Source organism: Chiloscyllium plagiosum, unplaced genomic scaffold (genome assembly GCF_037043375.1).
Source record: "Chiloscyllium plagiosum isolate Xiang-an unplaced genomic scaffold, Cpla_swu_hap1 HiC_scaffold_19, whole genome shotgun sequence".
NCBI classification, from domain to species: domain Eukaryota; kingdom Metazoa; phylum Chordata; class Chondrichthyes; order Orectolobiformes; family Hemiscylliidae; genus Chiloscyllium; species Chiloscyllium plagiosum.
The window spans coordinates 29,291,411-29,310,859 of NW_028270157.1; positions in this window are offsets into that span (position 1 = coordinate 29,291,411).

The following is a 19,449-nucleotide window of genomic DNA, read 5'->3' on the forward strand; positions in this document are numbered from 1 at the left end:
CGGCTGCGCCCAGAGTCACTAGACAAATATTATCACAGTCAATATTTGCCATCCCAGCTACAATGCAATATTCACACACCTTACCATTGAGCACAATAAGACCATTGACATAAGAGCAGAAATTAGGCCATTCAGCCCACCCAGTCTGCTCCACCATTCAATCATGGCTAACGTTTCTCAACCCCACTCTTCCCCATTACCCTACATCCCCTTGGCAATCAAGAACCAATCTATCTCAGTCTTAAAAATACTCAATGACCAGGCCTCCACAGCCTTCTGTGGCATTGAATTCCATAGATTCACCACTCTCTGGCTGAAGCAGTTTTTCCTTAGCTCCATTGTCTTCCCTTTTACGGTAAGGCTGTGCTAGTCACTCCTACAAATGGAAACATCTTCTCAACATGCACTCTGAACAGGCCATTCAGAATTCAATAAGTTTCAATTAGATTTCCCCCTCATCCTTCTGAACTCCATCAAGTACTGACCCAGAGTCATAGAGATGTACAGCATAGAAACAGACCCTTCGGTCCGACTCGTCCACGCCGACCAGGTATCCCAACCAAATCTAGTCCCACCTGCCAGCACCCAGCCCATATCCCTCAAAACCCTTCCTATTCATATACCCATCCAAATGCCTTTTAATTGTTGCAATTGTCCCAGCCACCACCACATCCTCTGGCAGCCCATTCCATACACGTACCACCCTCTGCGTGAAAAAGTTGCCCCTTAGGTCTCTTTTATATCTTTCCCCTCTCACCCTAAACCTATGCCCTCGAGATCTGGACTCCCTGACCCCAGGGAAAAGACTTTGTCTATTTATCCTATCCATGTTCCTCATAATTTTGTAAACCTCTATAAGGTCACCCCTCAGCCTCTGACGCTCCAGGGAAAACAGCCCCAGCCTGTTCAGCCTATCCCTGTAGCTCAGATCCTCCAACTCTGGCAACATCCTTGTAAATCTTTTCTGAACCCTTTCAGGCTTTACAACATCTTTGCGATAGGAAGGAGACCAGAATTGCACGCAATATTCCAACAGTGGCCTAACCAATGTCCTGTACAGCCACAACATGACCTCCCAACTCCTGTAATCAATACTCTGACCAATAAAGGAAAGCATATATACCTGCGAATCCACTTTCACGGAGCTATGAACCTGCACTCCAAGGTCTCTTTGTTCAGCAACACTACCTAGGACCTTACCATTAAGTGTATAAGTCCTACGAAGATTTGCTTTCCCAAAATGCAGCACCTCGCATTTATCTGATTAAACCCCATCGGCCACTTCTCAGCTTATTTGCCCATCTGGTCAAGATCCTGTTGTAATCTGAGGTAACCCTCTTTGCTGTCCACTACACCTCCAATTTTGGTGTCATCTACAAACTGACTAACTGTGAAAAAGTGAGGACTGCAGAAGCTGGAGATCAGAGCTGAAAAATGTGTTGCTGGAAAAGCGCAGCAGGTCAGGCAGCATCCAAGGAGCAGGAGAATCGATGTTTCGGGCATAAGCCCATTCCTGAAGAAGGGCTTATGCCCAAAACATCGATTCTCCTGCTCCTTGGATGCTGCCTGACCTGCTGCGCTTTTCCAGCAACACATTTTTCAAACTTACTAACTGCACCTCTTGTGCTCACATCCAAATCATTTATGTAAATGACAAAAAGTAGAGGGCCCAGCACTGATCCTTGTGGCTCTCCACTGGTCACAGGCCTCCAGTCTGAAAAACAACCCTCCACCACCACCCTCTGTCTCCTACCTTTGAGCCAGTTCTGTATCCAAATGGCTAGTTCTCCCTGTATTCCATGAGATCTAACCTTGCTCTTCAGTCTCCCATGGGGAACCTTGTCGAACACCTTACTGAAGTCCATACAGATCACATCTACTGCTCTGCCCTCATCAATCTTCTTTGTTACTTCTTCAAAAAACTCAATCAAGTTTGTGAGACATGATTTCCCACGCACAAAGCCATGTTGACTATCCCGAATCTGTCCTTGCCTTTCCAAATACATGTCCATCCTGTCCCTCAGGATTCCCTCCAACAACTTGCCCACCACCGAGGTCAGGCTATAGTTCCCTGGCTTGTCTTTACCGCTCTTCTTAAACAGTGAGACCACGTTTGCCAACCTCCAGTCTTCCGGCACCTCACCTGTGACTATCAATGATACAAATATCTCAGCAAGAGGCCCAGCAATCACTTCGCTAGCTTCCTACAGAGTTCTTGGATACACCTGATCAGGTCCTGGGGATTTATCCACCGTTAACCATTTCAAGACTTCCTCCTCTGTAATCTGGACATGTTGCAAGATATCACTATCTATTTTCCTACAGTCTATATCTTCCATATCCTTTTCCACAGTAAATACTGATGCAAAATATTCATTTAGTATCTCCCCCATTTTCTGTGGCTCCACACAAAGGCTGCCTTGCTGATCTTTGAGGGGCCCTATTCTCTCCCTAGTTACCCTTTTGTCCTTAATGTATTTGTAAAAACCCTTGGGATTCTCCTTAATTCTATTAGACAAAGCTATCTCATGTCCCCATTTTGCCCTCCTGATTTCCCTCTTATGTATACTCCTACTTTCTTTATACTCTTCTAAGGAGTCACTTGCCTCAAACATTCCTCATATGTGATGCCCCTGAAGGGTCAACTGGCTACAAACAAGAAATTGGGCAGTAAAGATTGCACCAATAGCAAGCTTGAACATTCCAAAGTTTGTGAGATGCAGTCACTATTAGAGCAAATTTCACACCAACACCAAGCTCCCACAAAATTACAATGTGATGAAAAGATTTCCTGTTTTTAGTGATGTTGATTGAAGGGTGGATATTGGCCTGGGTACAGGGGTGAAATGCAGCATTTCCCACACTGTAGCACTCTCTCTACCAGAGAGTGGAGTGCCAGCAGATTGTTGCACTCCAAACTCTGGAGGAGGAGTTGAAATTGAATCATACAATCCCTACAGTGTGGAAGTAGGCCATTCAGCCTATCAAGTCCACAATGACCATGTAACGAGCATCCCACCTAGACTCACCACTATAATCACCCTTCTCTCATGGCTAATCCACCAAGCCTCTGCATCCCTGGACACAATGGACAATTTAGTATTACCAATCAACTTAACTTGCACATCTTTTTAATGTAGGATGAAATCAGAGCGTCTGGAGGAAACCTACAAAGACACAGGGAGAATGTGCAAACTCCACAGGGAAGGATGTGGTGGAAAGGTGGAACTTTTTCAAAGAGCAGATACGACGTGTCCATGATATGTATGTACCTATCAGGCAGGAAAGAAATGGTCGTGTGAGGGAGCCTTGGTTGACGAGAGAGGTTGAATGTCTGGTAAAGAGGAAGAAGGAGGCTTACATAAGGTTGAGGAAACAGGATTCAGACAGAGCAGTGGAGGGATACAGGATAGCCAGAATGGATTAGGAGAGCTAAGAGAGGGCATGAAAAATCGTTGGCGGATAGGATCAAGGATAACCCCAAGGCATTTTATGCGTATGTGAGAAACCTGAGAATGACGAGAACGAGGGTAGGTCCGATCAAGGACAGTAGTGGGAGACTGTGTATTGAGTCGGAAGAGAGAGGAGAGGTCTTGAACAAGTACTTCTCTTCAGTATTTACGAACGAGAGGGACCGTATTGTAGAAGAGGAGAGTGTGAAATGGACTGGTAAGCTAGAAGAGATACCTGTTAGGAAGGAAGATGTGTTGGACATTTTGAACAACTTGAGGATAGACAAGTCCCCCGGGCCTGACGGGATATATCCTAGGATTATGTGGGAAGCAAGAGAGGAAATTGCAGTACCGTTGGCAATGATCTTCTCGTCTTCACTGGCAACGGGGGTGGTACCAGGGGACTGGAGAGTAGCGAATGTTGTGCCCCTGTTCAAAAAAGGGAATAGGGATAACCCCGGGAATTACAGGCCGGTTAGTCTTACTTCTGTGGTAGGCAAAGTAATGGAAAGGGTACTGAGGGATAGGATTTATGAGTATCTGGAAAGACACTGCTTGATTAGGGACAGCCAGCACGGATTTGTGAAGGGTAGGTCTTGCCTTACAAGTCTTATTGAATTCTTTGAGGAGGTGACCAAGCATGTGGATGAGGGTAGAGCAGTGGATGTAGTGTACATGGATTTTAGTAAGGCATTTGATAAGGTTCCCCATGGTAGGCTTATGCGGAAAGTCAGGAGGCATGGGATAGAGGGAAATTTGGCCAATTGGATAGAAAACTGGCTAACCGGTCGAAGGCAGAGAGTGGTGGTAGATGGTAAATATTCAGCCTGGAGCCCAGTTACAAGTGGAGTTCCGCAGGGATCAGTTCTGGGTCCTCTGCTGTTTGTAATTTTTATTAATGACTTAGATGAGGGAGTCGAAGGGTGGGTCAGTAAATTTGCAGATGATACGAAGATAGGTGGAGTTGTGGACAGTGAGGAGGGCTGTTGTCGGCTGCAGAGGGACTTAGATATGATGCAGAGCTGGGCTGAGGAGTGGCAGATGGAGTTCAACCCTGCCAAGTGTGAGGTTGTCCATTTTGGAAGAACAAATAAGAATGCGGAATACAGGGTTAATGGTAGGGTTCTTAGTCAGGTGGAGGAACAGAGGGATCTTGGGGTCTATGTACATAGATCTTTGAAGGTTGCCACTCAGGTGGATAGAGTTTGTAAGAAGGCCTATGGAGTATTATCGTTCATTAGCAGAGGGATTGAATTCAAGAGTCGTGAAGTGATGTTGCAGCTGTACAGGACTTTGGTTAGGCCACAGTTGGAGTACTGTGTGCAGTTCTGGTCGCCTCACTTTAGGAAAGATGTGGAAGCTTTGGAGAGGGTGCAGAGAAGATTTACCAGGATGTTGCCTGGAATGGAGAGGAAGTCGTACGAGGATAGGTTGAGAGTTCTCGGCCTTTTCTCGTTGAAACGGCGAAGGATGAGGGGTGACTTGATAGAGGTTTATAAGATGATCAGAGGAATAGATAGAGTAGACAGTCAGAAACTTTTTCCCCGGGTACAACAGAGTGTTACAAGGGGACATAAATTTAAGGTGAAGGGTGGAAGGTATAGGGGAGATGTCAGGGGTAGGTTCTTTACCCAGAGAGTGGTGGGGGCATGGAATGCGCTGCCTGTGGGAGTGGTAGAGTCGGAATCATTGGCGACCTTTAAGCGGCATTTGGATAGGTACATGGATGGGTACTTAATCTAGGTTAGAAGTTCGGCACAACATCGTGGGCCGAAGGGCCTGTTCTGTGCTGTATTGTTCTATGTTCTATGTTCCACACAGACAGTTGATCGAGGATGGGGTCAAACCTGGATTCCTGACACTGATGCCTCACAGTCTGTAAGAAGATAACCAACTTGTGAAGCCTTGATCCTTGTTTCAAAAGCTGGAACAATAGAAGCAGCCTGAATGGGTGTGATTAAGCTCTCACCCACAAAACCAGGGATTTTTTAGTTTTGTAGTTTTCAGCAGCAGTTGCTGTTGGAGTCTTGAAGAAGTAAAAGCTATTTTTTCCCTCGTAATTACAGTCAAAAGCTGGGGGTTCTCTTCCTTGGCTGCTGGATTGCATGTGAGGCAAAACCTTTTTTCTGAATTTGCCTTTTGCCAAGGGTGTGTTTATGGGTTGTACCATATTGGAACAGTTAATTAGTAATGGTTACTGTATCTATTATTTTGTTAAGTTTTCCACAGAGTTAAGAAATTCCAAGATCTTCTTTCTTTTGTTGTATTTTAACTGTATTGTTTGAATAAATTATGTTTTCTTTAATGTCAAGTAGTTTCACCAATAGAATTGCATCTGGAACACAGTACCTGACATTTACCTTTAAAATAAGAAAACATTTGGGTCTAGGCTACTTCCTTAACATTTTGAGGGGTCTGGTCTTGTTCCCTCTCAATTATCACTACTCCAAGGAACCTGTTGATCATACCTTCTACATTTAAGTCCAAATCATTTAATGTACACCATTAGTAGTGAGGGCTTCAGCACTAAAACCCACGGAGCCCAACTAGAAACAGACTTATAATCACAGATACATCCTTCCAAGATTACCCTCTCCTTCGCAATTCTCAGCTAATTTTGGATCCAAAGTGCTATTTTGCCTTAGATCCGATTGGCTCCTATGTTCTTGAACAGTCTGCCATGAGGGACCTTATTGAAAGCCTTGATGAATGTAGATATTTTCTAATCAACCTATTCAGAGTTATTATGACCCATCTGGAGCAGGTGGGACTTGGAGTCCACTAAGGACACTATAACAGTATCACCAGAGTTCTGTTAATGTCCAGGTTATTTGTCTCTGCACAATCATTATACATGGACACAGCCATGCATAAGGTAACGTGTAAATATTAAAATAAAATACAGCATATTACCAGCATTCTGCCACTATTCAGACTTAGGTATTCTGAATTCTCCCCCCTGGATAATGCAAGTATTGTTTCCTCATTTGTAGTGACATTTTTCTGGTCACAGCGTCAGATTATTTGTTAGGTCTAGTTTTGAACAGAAGAGTGGGAATTGTAACAGACTGGTTAGTAGAAATGAAGTTCCTTTGCAAAATTAATTCAATCTTTCTTCATGATATATATATATATATAAATAATTTAATTTGTCTGTTGCTATTTTCAGTTTTGATCTGTTACTCACTACATTCTTGCCAGTATTTTGCCTGATAACATGTATTTTATAATTTGGAGATGCCGGTGTTGGACTGGGGTGTACAAAGTTAAAAATCACACAACACCAGGTTATAGTCCAACAGGTTTAATTGGAAGCACACTAGCTTTCGGAGCGATGCTCCTTCATCAGGTGGTACTGGAGCGCTCCACTACCACCTGATGGAGTGTCGCTCCGAAAGCTAGTGTGCTTCCAATTAAACCTGTTGGACTATAACCTGGTGTTGTGTGATTTTTAACTATGTATTTTATAATAAGTATGATTTTGGATGATAGCTTCAACAACTGCTACCTTGCTTCAGGTTTAAATGTGAATTGCATTTGTGCTGTACATTAATATTCATTTAATTGTTTGGTTCTGTAAATTGTACATTTGTTTTCAAGCTATCCTGCCAGGTCCCTCAAATGGGTATTTCTGTTTGGCTTTGAGTTACATATTCAAATATTAAGGGACTGTCAGTAACTATCCATTGCACCACACAGCACCCCCCCCCCCCCCGCCCCAATCCACCCTTGTTTCTTTCAACAAAGCTTGACAATTATTCAGGGTCTGGATAAGTTTTACTTTCAGAACCTTGAAGTTGAACTGTTTGCAGCAAATCGCACAATCCACAGCTGCATTTCTAAATCTTTCAGTGTCTTTACAAGTTAAATGGCTCATTTGCTGCTTAAGAAATGTTGAAGTATAGCAGGACTGATCTCTTTTTTTTGTTCCCTAGAATGAAATTACAACCTTAGGAATGATTTGATTATGATGCATTCTGGTGAGTTCTTCAGGATACCTGCAATTATGAGGAAAACCAATCATTCTCCTGCATTTCCTTTCAAACAAAGGCCATTCAGATCACACACAAAGTATTTTGACACATTTCAGTGTCCTTCAATGAATGCATCATATATAATTGCATACAGCAAACTATAGCTCACCTTTTATATAGAATTCTGCCTAATGAATATTAGCTTATAGAATTCAATCTGGGAAAAGAAATTACTAAATAATTTCTGAAGATCACACATTCCTGGAGTTACTATCTCCATTTTGAAGTATGTACTCTATTTAAATCAATATATTTTTTAGTTATTCAATAACATCATTTCTTTCATACATACGTAATGAGTGTTCAAAAGGAGCATTAAATCTAGCATATAAGAAAGTCTAGGGAAAGTGCTTGGGTTGTGTTCGGTCAGGTTCACATATTCCATCAAGTGACCCATTGCCTGTACAGTTTCTTTATTGAAACTCGCTGCAAGCTACATGCCCCAGTCACTGCTTCATTTCTATCCCAAATATCTCCGTTTTCTGACACAAAAAATTGCATGCACTATTATTTACACTTTGAGTTACACAAGTTACAGTCTGCACATGACACATGCTTGAGCAGTTTGATTTTTTTTTGTCAGTCTCTGCACATGCATTGCATACAAATGGCTGAACATTACTAAATCCAAGTTGTGTTGAGTTCTTTAGAGGGATTTCGACCATGAGGTCTAGCAAGTTTTTTTCATCATAATTTACCAAACTCACCTCATTACCTAATCTGATCCTATAGCATTCATCATGTCTAATTATGGTGTCACATTACCATGTGCTGTTCCCATAAAAACTCAGCAGATATGCCAGGATTCACTGGCATCAATTATACCAATGCCAAGCACTGTCAATCTGCAGCTGCCCTGCACAATTCCTGACATTTGTCCCAGACATTGCAGAGAGGGGGGAAATTGTGAGCAAGGATCTGGAAGTATTGCTAGATGGGACCTCCTCTTCTGCCAGGACAAGCAGTGGAAACCACAACACCATACCATGTCAACCTATCTGAGGTAACCCAGTAATTTGAAGCTGTCTTAACCATCTGGATGAATACATAAGCACCATTGGAAGAAGGTCAATGATCTTCTAACTTCACCAGCATAAGTCCTACCATACATTCTCTCCAATTCACATGCTATTTACTATATTAACAGCTGCCATACTCATCTCCCATCAAGGCTCATGCTCTACCACTTTCACGAATGCCTGTGACATCTTCTTTTGCATGTTGTTGTCCATCCCAACACCTGACACCACCAACCCTTAGTACAGCTCAATCTCTGGCTTTGAACACCTTTCAACCTGTGCTAAAAGTAACAGTTGCGCTACCCATTTTGTTTGACTTTAATATCTGCCTTTCTCTCATTCCAAAGGCAATAAAACTCCAGCAAGCCAGAATGAGTAAGGAAGGGCGGTGGGTTGCCTGACATTTGGGTCCTCACCACTGATGTGGAAAGCATCCTGATTCTGACCAGCCCAAGTAGCTGAATGTTTCCAAGCTTTTGGACTAGTATCAGAGGCTGACCTTGACTTACAGTGCTGAGACTCCTTGCATTCTGGGTGACTTGACTGAAGACTGCTGACAACCATGACAAGCTTCTTTTCTTTGTGTCTGTGCTAAATGGCAAGGCAAGACAAAGATAATATGAGCCTTTATCTCTGGTTTGAGGGGGCGAAACAGAAAAAGATAAGGTAATGCAAGGCAAGAATTCTGAGAGCATCCAGGTTCACTTTGAAAGTGAGCACTATGATAGGAGTCTAGATCCTGGAGATGTAACATGATCCAGTCCATCAGCTGGGTGTATGTCCCTGAGCTAAGTGTCCTTGTTGCAGCATTATAATGACAGTTGCTGCTATAGCCCAAGGTGCTGCATTGAAGTGCAGAAGCATACTCTATGTGGATTGGAGATATATCATGAGAATTTGTAGGGGCTGGCACATATTGGATGCCAATGCTCATGGATGTGGGATGCATGTAGCTGGTACCTATGGATCGTGCCATGAGATGTTGACGCTTGGTGTCCAATATGGAGATCCTTTGGAGCAATCAGTGAGCTGAATTCACCAAGTATCTGCTTTGGTTTCCATATTGAATGCTGAGCTTCCTTTCTGAGTTTGTTAAGATAGGAAGCTGAATATTAATGAGGCAAGTTAAGCTGTCAACAAGGTGTTCTATGAGTTACAATCCCCCTTAATTACTGAGTGAGTAACTTGCCTCACTGCTTGTGAAAAAGCATAAAAGCTGTTACAAATTGCTCTTGACGTCAAGATCAGCTTCATTGGACTTCTCATCTGATTCTGCGATAAACACGCCGTGGCTCATGTCACTCAGACCCCTACCCATGGTCTTTAAATTGTACCCGTCTCTTAATAATACACATTTACATTGTTATTGGCTGTTCAGCTGAGTGATGTTCTTTCCCTGGTCGTTCCCATGTCATTTGCATTGTTGTGGTATCTGTTGTTCCATTTTGATTGTTGAGATGCTGTGGACCTCAACTGATAGTTATCTATGCTCTGTGCAAACTGTGAGTTCACACTTTCCTGTTCAACCACCTGCAGCCTTTCCCATTGTCTGTATGTACTTATGGTTGTAATGTTATTTCTGGTCATCATTTCCACCACAAACAAATAAGGTGGCAGGTGCTGTACATAGGGGCTAGTTGCTATTTGGACTGACTTTTGCTGAGACCATTAAAGGTTTGCACTTTGACTGACTCTTCAATGCTCAACTCTGGAAATGGGAATTTGGTAATGAAATTTTACTTTCTGTCATTTTACCTTTATATTGTCATTCATCCCTGCTATGATTTCTGGTTTCAGTGGCTTTTTGCTATTGGAAGAGTAGCTTGGGCATGGTGTGACATTAGTGTTGTATTGGACTGCTTTCCATGTCTTCTGTGGATGTGTTTCTCCACTTGAAGACTGCATTTTATGAATCTGTGTTGGGTTAGTTTGATTTCTTTATCATTCTTTTGATGATTTTCATTGCCTGGGGATTGTATGGAGATGTATGATGTTGAATTTCCCAATCTTTTCTGAAGCAGCTGAATTCATCACTCATGGACTGAGAGCCAATGTCACTCATCACAAAGTCAGGCAAGTAGGAACAGCTGAAGTTCTCTCCACATTCTACAATTTCACTGGTAGTCATTGAAGTCCACTGGTCTATCTCCCAGCAGTTAGAATAGTAGTCTATGGTGGCAAGATAATCAGTTCCTATAAGAGTGAAGCAGTTTATTTCCACTTTCATTCCTGGTCTGCCTCATCATTGACTCTCTGACTTGCTTAGCTTGGTATTCATTACAAACACTGCCCTAGTTGATGTGATCTTTGATTTTGTTGCTAATGTTTGGCTGGTAGAGTATATCTCTTGCTTTTCTCAGACTTGAACCAATTCCTTGATGCACTTTTATATTTCAACTTTCATATCCTTTGGGATTCTGACCCTGTTTCCTTTGCACAATCTTGAGCTATCATTTAATCTCTGCACATCCATTATGATTCTATGACTACAGGAGTGTTCTTGATGCTTGCAGGCCATCATTATTTCTTGCAGCAATCGGAGACTTGCACCTTATTGGGTAATTTGTTTGATTTGAGCAAGATAATTCAATGATTTCCAGAGCATATTGAGCCATTGCTTTTAATTGGACCTGGATGATTTTACACTCTGTTGTAACAGTCTCTCTCATGCTGCGCTCTCTCAATAGCATATTAGCAATGAACATCTGTTTCATTTGCTTGTATGTGTGGAAACTGATTCAGAACTCTGATCTTCCCACGTGAGGTATACCTTCTTTTGTGTGATGTCCATTGGAGTATTTGCATCCCACCCTTTTCCATGATCATTCTTTCCCTTTGGTCTGGAATGTGATTTAGCAAAGCCTGGTCGGTTCTGCCATAAATATGCTCTACTTGCTGATTGACAAAGTCAGCATCCTACACGTATTGATTGCTTTCCTGAGAGTGTGTTTCCCTTTCTTAAAAGAAACGCTCTTATTGTCTGATCGCTTATTGCCTGATAGAATATGGTCTTTAATCAGATAGTCTTTAGTTGTGCAAATTCACAGGATTCTGTGAGCTGTGTTAATGCAGTCGCCTATTGATCCATGGATCCATGGTCCGAATTTTGAAAATGTTCATAAGTTATATTGTATTCACTTGGTGTTAGAAGCTTGTCTTCAAGGCTTTCAAAATTTCTCTTTTCTTGAGAGAGATTGAAACAATCTCTCTCCAACAATTATGTAAGTTCACTATTCGTAACCACCGTAGCTTAGCTTCAGTAGATATGTCACTAATTTGTAAATTTGCATATTTGTGAGTGGAAAACCTAACAGTTCTCTTTCATTTCAACCAGTGCTGAAATGCCAAAAGTTGTAACCCTTATGTCCAGTTCAGTATTTCAGTTGTGGCTTGCTTCTTTATTGCTTTTCAGTATTGTCCAGTCGCTTCTTTTCGCAGCTTTTGCATATCTGAACTTCTTTGTGATTCTCTTTTAGCGTAACTCTTTAATATTCAATCTCAGCTCCACTTCTGCTGCCATGCTTCGTGTTCAACCCAATACCATGCTGCCTGTACAATCTTTTAGTGATGGATGCTCCAGTCAGTGTTTTATATGTGATGACAGTAAGCTAGGACACACATTGATATTGTATTTCTATCCAAAACACTCAGAATTCTTGACTAGGTTAGAATTAACTCAGCCACTGTCCCTCTCCTTTATCACTATCCTGTGAACCCTTTGGAAAGTATACAACCAACAACACAGGAAGAAGACAGGATCAGAATTTACTCTGATTTTGCTGCTTTCACTTTCTCGGCTTCCACATGAAAAATGACCAAATGAATGAAATATTGACCCCTGTGGACCTACGCCCCAATATCATCAGTTTTACACATTAGGAAATGGGGTGGAGGGAAAAATAATTAAAGAACAAAAACAATACAACTATATTAGAAAATAGTGAGGATGAGGCAGCCCTCTCACCCATTTCTAGCCCTATCCCACCACCAGGAGTTCCTGAAAGGACTTGCCATTCACTGGATATCTATTGATATTTTGGTGCCTGTGGCATCTTTAAAAAGCCACTGTGCACCCAGATGAGCACTGGCATTGTAAAGCTGTCTTGCTTGTTGAAGGACTGAGTTTCTAAAGATGTCTGAGAAGTGGAAAATAGCTCTGTGATTGTCCGACAGGGAGTTGGAGCTCCTGGTGGGCTGGGTAGGCCAGAGGTGAGAAGTCCTCTTCCTAGATGACTGGCAGAGGAGGCCACACTACAGACCCTGGCAGCCTGGTCCTGGTCACCACCCAGGTTAGTGGTGTATATGTTGTCCTTAGGAATTATTTTTATCATGCAAAGAAGTTTGATGCTCAAGTTATGAAGTCACCTTTTCCAAGCTTGGAAGTGTTTAACAGTATTTGTGAAATTAATTCACTTTTAAAAACCTAATTATACCAAGATGTGACATTATCAAAATTAACAGTGTGAAAGAAGAGGTTCTCACAAATTCAAGAATGCAATGGAGATTTCAGTCTCTGGGAACCTTTATGGAATAGCAAAGTCTCAATGACTGTGCCTTTGCGTTATCTGCCTTATTCAGCATACGTCTACAGTCTAGAAATTATCAGTTTCAGCACAGCAATGGCAGAAAATACTGACAGTTTTTGCCATCACTACGAGCACAGAATTCAGGCCTGATACTTGTTACAATCAAAATGGCTGGGCATGGAAGGTTAAAAACAATGCAGCATTTATACAAAGTTGTACATTATAAACATGCATCTCCAAGTAAATTCCTGGTTAATTGTAACTAACTGAATACAATTAACACCCAATTTATAAACAGTTAATAACAGGGCTCTTTGATCACACAACATTGCCCTTTGATGTGAAGGACACTGCTTGTCCCTGGCCACTTGGGTGTTTTCTTTCCTTTCTGGTGGTGGAAATCGAATAAAGATTCGTGCACTGTGTGTCTCTCACTGTGTCCCACACCTGCACACACACAACATGAGTGCGGAGGAAAAATAAGTACTACCGCAGTTAGGTGGTAGTATGGGGGAAAAAAAAGAAAAAAATATACAGGAGTGTCAGAGGGAAAAAAAAAGTGAAAAAAATAATAATAACAGGGCTCTTGTGGTGTAGTGGTAATATCCCACTTCTGTACCAGGAGAGCCAGAGTTCAAGTCCCACCTGCTTCAGAGATGTGTAACATTAGAAAATATCTAAACAGTTCCAAAAATATACATAGTGCATATATAAAAACTGAAATACAGAAGGAATTTGGGGCAAAGCTATGTTTTTGGCTTCAGTATCTGGCATTGCACCTTTACCTATTATACCAGGAGATAAAACATTGTGCCAGTGTTGGCACTCACAATGCACATTTTGTTTTATGATTAAATGATCAATTAAAGCAAAGGCAGTCACCATTTAATTTATCCAGCAGTTGTCCACGTGATTGTCCCTTATTAATTATTGCTTCTTGAGGTTTCCCAACCACCTGACTGCCTACAGTAGCTGGCTTGTCCTGACATTCCTTTTTAAACAAGGAGGGGGTGGGTATGGGGGGAATTATTGCTTGCAATTCTCCAGACTTCTGACACTTTCCTGAGTCCAAGGCAAATGATATAAATATTATATAGATGCCTCTGCAATTTTAGTTTTTACCTCCCCTGACACCCTCACTTGCATCTGGTCCCGGTACCTTGTCAGGTTTAAGGACAGGCAGCCTTGATCAATTTTAAACCCTTCTAGTGACAGGAGTTCCTCCTTTTATGCCATGGTCTGGATGGCATCTTCATTGGTAAAGGCAGATGCCACATATTAATTTAGTACTGCCCACTACCTCCATGTATAAATCCCTTAGAGGTCTCTAATAAACTCCGCTGTTCCATTCACCGCACTTTTATTTTTTGATTCCTGTGAGAAGATTTTGGAAATCAGTCTCTTCTCATATTCCATGTTTGAGAGAGGGTGTGGCATAGTCTTTTCACTTTCTGTACTTTCAGCCTCAACGACGCCAGAATTTGAAAAGCTACATTAGAAGGGCAATTTTTGAAAACATTCCAGATAACATCACAGGCAGAACATAAGTACATCAAGTGGACAGGAAGCCAGCACAAGTTGAGTGTCATCCTGAGGACCTCATCCCTTTTTGGGATGTCATTGACACGAACATGGACAATAACCTCTGCTGTCTTAGCTCCTTCTTCAGAATGCCCAACAACCTCACAGTGACATTTTTGAGTCTGGCATAGGGAGGCAACATACCATCCCAAAATCTTCCCTGTGCTCACAGAAATGTCTGCATGTTCTCTTTACAATAGAATTCCCTAACACTATTAACTGTTGTGCACATACTGCACCTAGTTCAAATCATAAGGACAGCTATTCACTTGTTCAGAATCAACCTGCCTGGTTTGAAATCTAAATAAGGCCCGTCAGTTAACAGTCAATCATCATTAACTGCTGCACTCTCCACAGCAGCTAGAGTCTATTTGCTGATCAACCAGCATTTTCATCAAAAATATATTTCCTTTTTATTTGTATTGTTCTTGTGAATTGTCCTGATGAGTGCAATACAAAAGTTTTTACCAAATGTGTCTTTTTGAAATAATTTCTGTATTCTCTTGTGCATAGCTGAGGGAGTAACTCAGAGATGACTGCTTTCGAGGTCCCACTGGCTTGTTTTTGATCCAGCTTCCTATGTTCTGTCTGCAGGGTCACATCCCATTTTCCACCGATGTTGTTGGTTCTGACTACAACTGCTGGCGGTTCACCCTTGCCCCTCGGGGACATTCCTGACCAAAGAGGCAATATATCTTCCTGGATTCACATCTGTGACTTCAGAAACATCTATCTGTTCCATTTTTAAAATCAAATCATCTATCAGAGTGGGTTTTCAAGTCTTTCTTTTACCTAGGCAGATGAACACTCAGGTTGTCATGGACTTGGCTTTGGCAGCATTTACCAGATGAAACATCAGTATCCAGAACTGAATTGTGGATGGAGAGGGTGATGCATTTGGGCATCTCCTGTACAACCTACCTATTCTTTTTCAACTGCTCATTCCCTCTCTTCCTGCATAATCTTAAACTGCAGAGTGACCACATCTGGAGACATGCAATTGATGTAGTTCTTAGCCTCATGGATGCTGCAACAACACCAGCTGCCAGTTATGAAACCTGGAGCTCAAGGTGCTGCAATAGATGGCTCTCCCTGCACAAATGGTTATCCAGGAAGCATATATTCTTGAGGGTAAAGAGCTTTACTAATTCTTTATTTATTAGTTAACCTTGCTACTGCTAAAATAATCCTTACCAATACTAATAAATCAATAATGACATTCATGCAGATCTGATGGATCAGGTCTTCAAATTGGAAATCAGGCTGGTAACTATTATATCAAATAGACAGGGTGGTGAAGAAGGCAATTGGTACATTTGCTTTTATTGGTTAGTGCACTGAGTATAGGAATTGTGAGGTCATATTGCATCAGTACAGGACATTGGTTGGGCCACTTTTGGAATACTGTGTTCAATAATTCTGGTCTCTCTGTTATAGGAAAGATGCTGTAAAACTTGAAAGAGTGCAAAAAGATTTACAAAGATGTTGCCGGGGTTGGAGGGTTTCAGCCACAAGGAGAGGCTAAATAGGCTTGTGCTATTTTCCCTCGAGTTTCATGAGGTTGAGGGGTGACCTTACAGAGGTTTATAAAATCATGCGGTGCATAGATAGGATGAACAGCCAAGGTGTTTTTCGCATTGGAGAGGAGTTCTACATTAGAGGGCATAGGTTTAGGGTGAGAGGAGAAAGATATAAAAGGGATCTAAGGGACAACTTCTTCACTCAGCATGGTGCACGTATGGAACAAATTGCCAGAGGTAGTGGTGGAGTCTGGTACAATTAAAAGTCATCTTGATGAGTACATGAATAGGAATGGTTTAGAGGGATATGGGCCAAATGCCTGCAAATGGAATTGATTAATTTCGGATATGTGGTTGGCATGGATGAGTTGGACATAAGGGTCTGCTTCTGTTCTATACAACTCTGTGACTCTATCTGCAGTTCTTTCAGTTTTTTGCAGTTTATTAGACCTCAGTAATATTCACAGGTAACAGATTACTTAACTATTTTAGGGTGATCTACTGTACTTATTGCTACATTGTCAGTTTATTTGACTCAAAATATTAAACTCTGATTTCTGTCCACAGATGCTGCCAGACCTGTTGAGCTTTTCCAGCAATTTTTGTTGTTTCCACTCATGAGATCAAGGTAACCCAGGAAACCCACAATTTAATTGCAAAAACCATCTTGATATCCCAGTAATTGAGTGAACAACATTGAAATAGACAATTTATCTACAGTTAAATATGGAAGTTGATAGATTGGAGACAGCTTTCCAAAATGTTGTCAATTTCCCTGCATCCCCACTCCTGAACCCACACATTTCTGCAGTAAAATTCAGCCCTTTGGAGGTAGTTCAGTTGATATATTTGGATGAAGTGTTACAACTAGAACAATTTACTAGATGTGTACAAAATATCTCAGCAACTATATGAATAATATAATTCTTATGTAAAATGTGCTCCTTTTAGCTGCCAGTCCTGGTATATTTTTTTCCCATGAACTCATTATAGTTGTATGCAAGGACATTCTAATATGAAAAATAATTTATACTTGCCAAATAAATTTAAAAAGCTCTCGAACTGAAGTCATACTTTGTCTAGAAAAATATAGATACTTGTCTGGTAAGTTGCAGTACACAATTTTATACATGTTTCTGGTTGAATGCTGAATATCATTTGAATATAAATATGATAGGTAAATAAGATTTATGTCATGATAATACAGTTCCCATGGTTTATTCATGCTTATGAATTTTGTTCTTGGATGATAACTGTTTTATTGTGGATAATTTGGCAGATAGATGTACCTGGCAATATACTAACATTGCAGAAGTAATATCGCTAGGAAGGTTAATACTCTCTTGTGAAACCATTATGGAAACCATAAAGATGTATAGCAATTGCTTTCTTTTAAAAAAAGTTCATTTCCAAATTTAAGCCTTCCTAAATTGTTTACTATTATGAAGAAGATGTCAATTATATTTTCATAATGGATTCAGTACTGGAATGAAATTGAGGAAACAATATTCAGAAGACATACTGATTTTTTTTCTCATAAGCCACACATGCAATTTGCATCTCACTGTTAACCTATTTTTAGCATGAATGCAATGAAAATGGGAGAAAATAAAAATGCCACCGTTTGTGATTTTTAGAATGGTCATGGATTTCTGAACCCAGCAGAAATTAATGTTCTACGACCTATTTGACATGTACTTGGAAAGGGGACTTCACAGGACTATGGGCGAAGGGCAGAGGAATGGGTTTAATTAGATGGATCATTGAAAGAACAAATATTGGTATGGCAGGACAAACTGACTATTCCTTTATTGTATGCTTCTATGACTTCTAGGAAACTGATGCTTTTTAAATGATTTGGAGACGCTGGTGTTGGACTGGGGTGTACAAAGTTAAAAATCACACAACACCAGGTTATAGTCCAACAGGTTTAATTGGAAGCACTCGCTTTTGGAGCGCCGCTCTTTTCCACAACCACCTGATGAAGGAGCGGCGCTCCGAAAGCTAGTGCTTTCAATTAAACCTGTTGGACTATAACCTGGTGTTGTGTGATTTTTTAAAGCTTTTTAAATGAACTCTCAGTGAGTGTGAACAAAATAAAATCTGTAGTGGTACAGAATGGAAGAAAGGGCTACCAAATTAGGCTACTGAAGAATGCTTGGAAGACATTATGACATGACTTTCTTGGTAATTTATTTTGTTGTTGAATGACTGCTGTCCTTGGCTTCGCATACACCATCTCACCCATGATCAATCCATCTACAGAGTCAAAGATTAAAGAGTGGTTGTGGGGAAGAAGGCAGGAAAATGGAACTAAGGCTACAATCCAGTCAACCATAATCTTAATAAATGGCAAAGAAGTTTCAAGGATTTGAATGAAATACAGCTGTTCTTATTTCTTATGATCTTACAGTTATCTTTACATTGCTTGCCCTATTTTTATGGTATTCTTGCAGCTCAGTTGAATGGGTAGCCAAAAGGTTTCCTGCTTCCTTCTGATCATTGAGTGCCTGTCAATGTTTGTTCAGTGATGGCCCTATCACTCCTCCAGCGCAACAGCTCAATTTGATGTATGTTTGAAATGAAAACTCACCCACGCCCATACTCTACTATTTCCTTTCAATGAGGAACAATAAAACTGAGTCAGAATACTTCAGAAAAACGAATAAGGAAAAGACCATACGGAATCTATTTGGCAAATGTAAAAGTTAGTGAAACGTGTTAGTGTTCAACATTCTGGGTTCAAAGTTCATAGGAATGACCCATCTTTCAGGCATTAACTCAAGCATTAACTCCTTACATATTACAATTGTGAGTCCTGTTTTAAGCCTTCTCTGGGGCATTGGCTTTCATGAAAGTAAGAACAGATTATTTGCAGTGTGCAAGCATATATTATATACATACATATATCTAAACCAAAATGAAAAGAATTGAAAGCTTTTACAGCATCCGGTTCCATTACAATATGTTTACAGTATTCCAAAATAAATCAACTTGTATTGTTCAGAGCAATACATAATGCTCACAGTCAAGATAACAAAGTAGGGAATATCTTTGCTACATAGCTATGGAAAACCAATGGAATTTCAACTCCATATCATTGAATATGACTGATTGCTTAAGGGCAATAAATACAGTTCAAGACCAAATAAGGTTAAAATATGCTGAACAAGAACAAGTTGCTCACTTGAAAGAGTGAGAATGGGCATTTAACACAGCAACAACAAGAAAATCTCTCACACAAGTTGTGAAATGTTGCAGAACAAATCCTTCCAGTGGCTTGTCCTGATCTGTAAATTAAAATTGCACACTTTCCA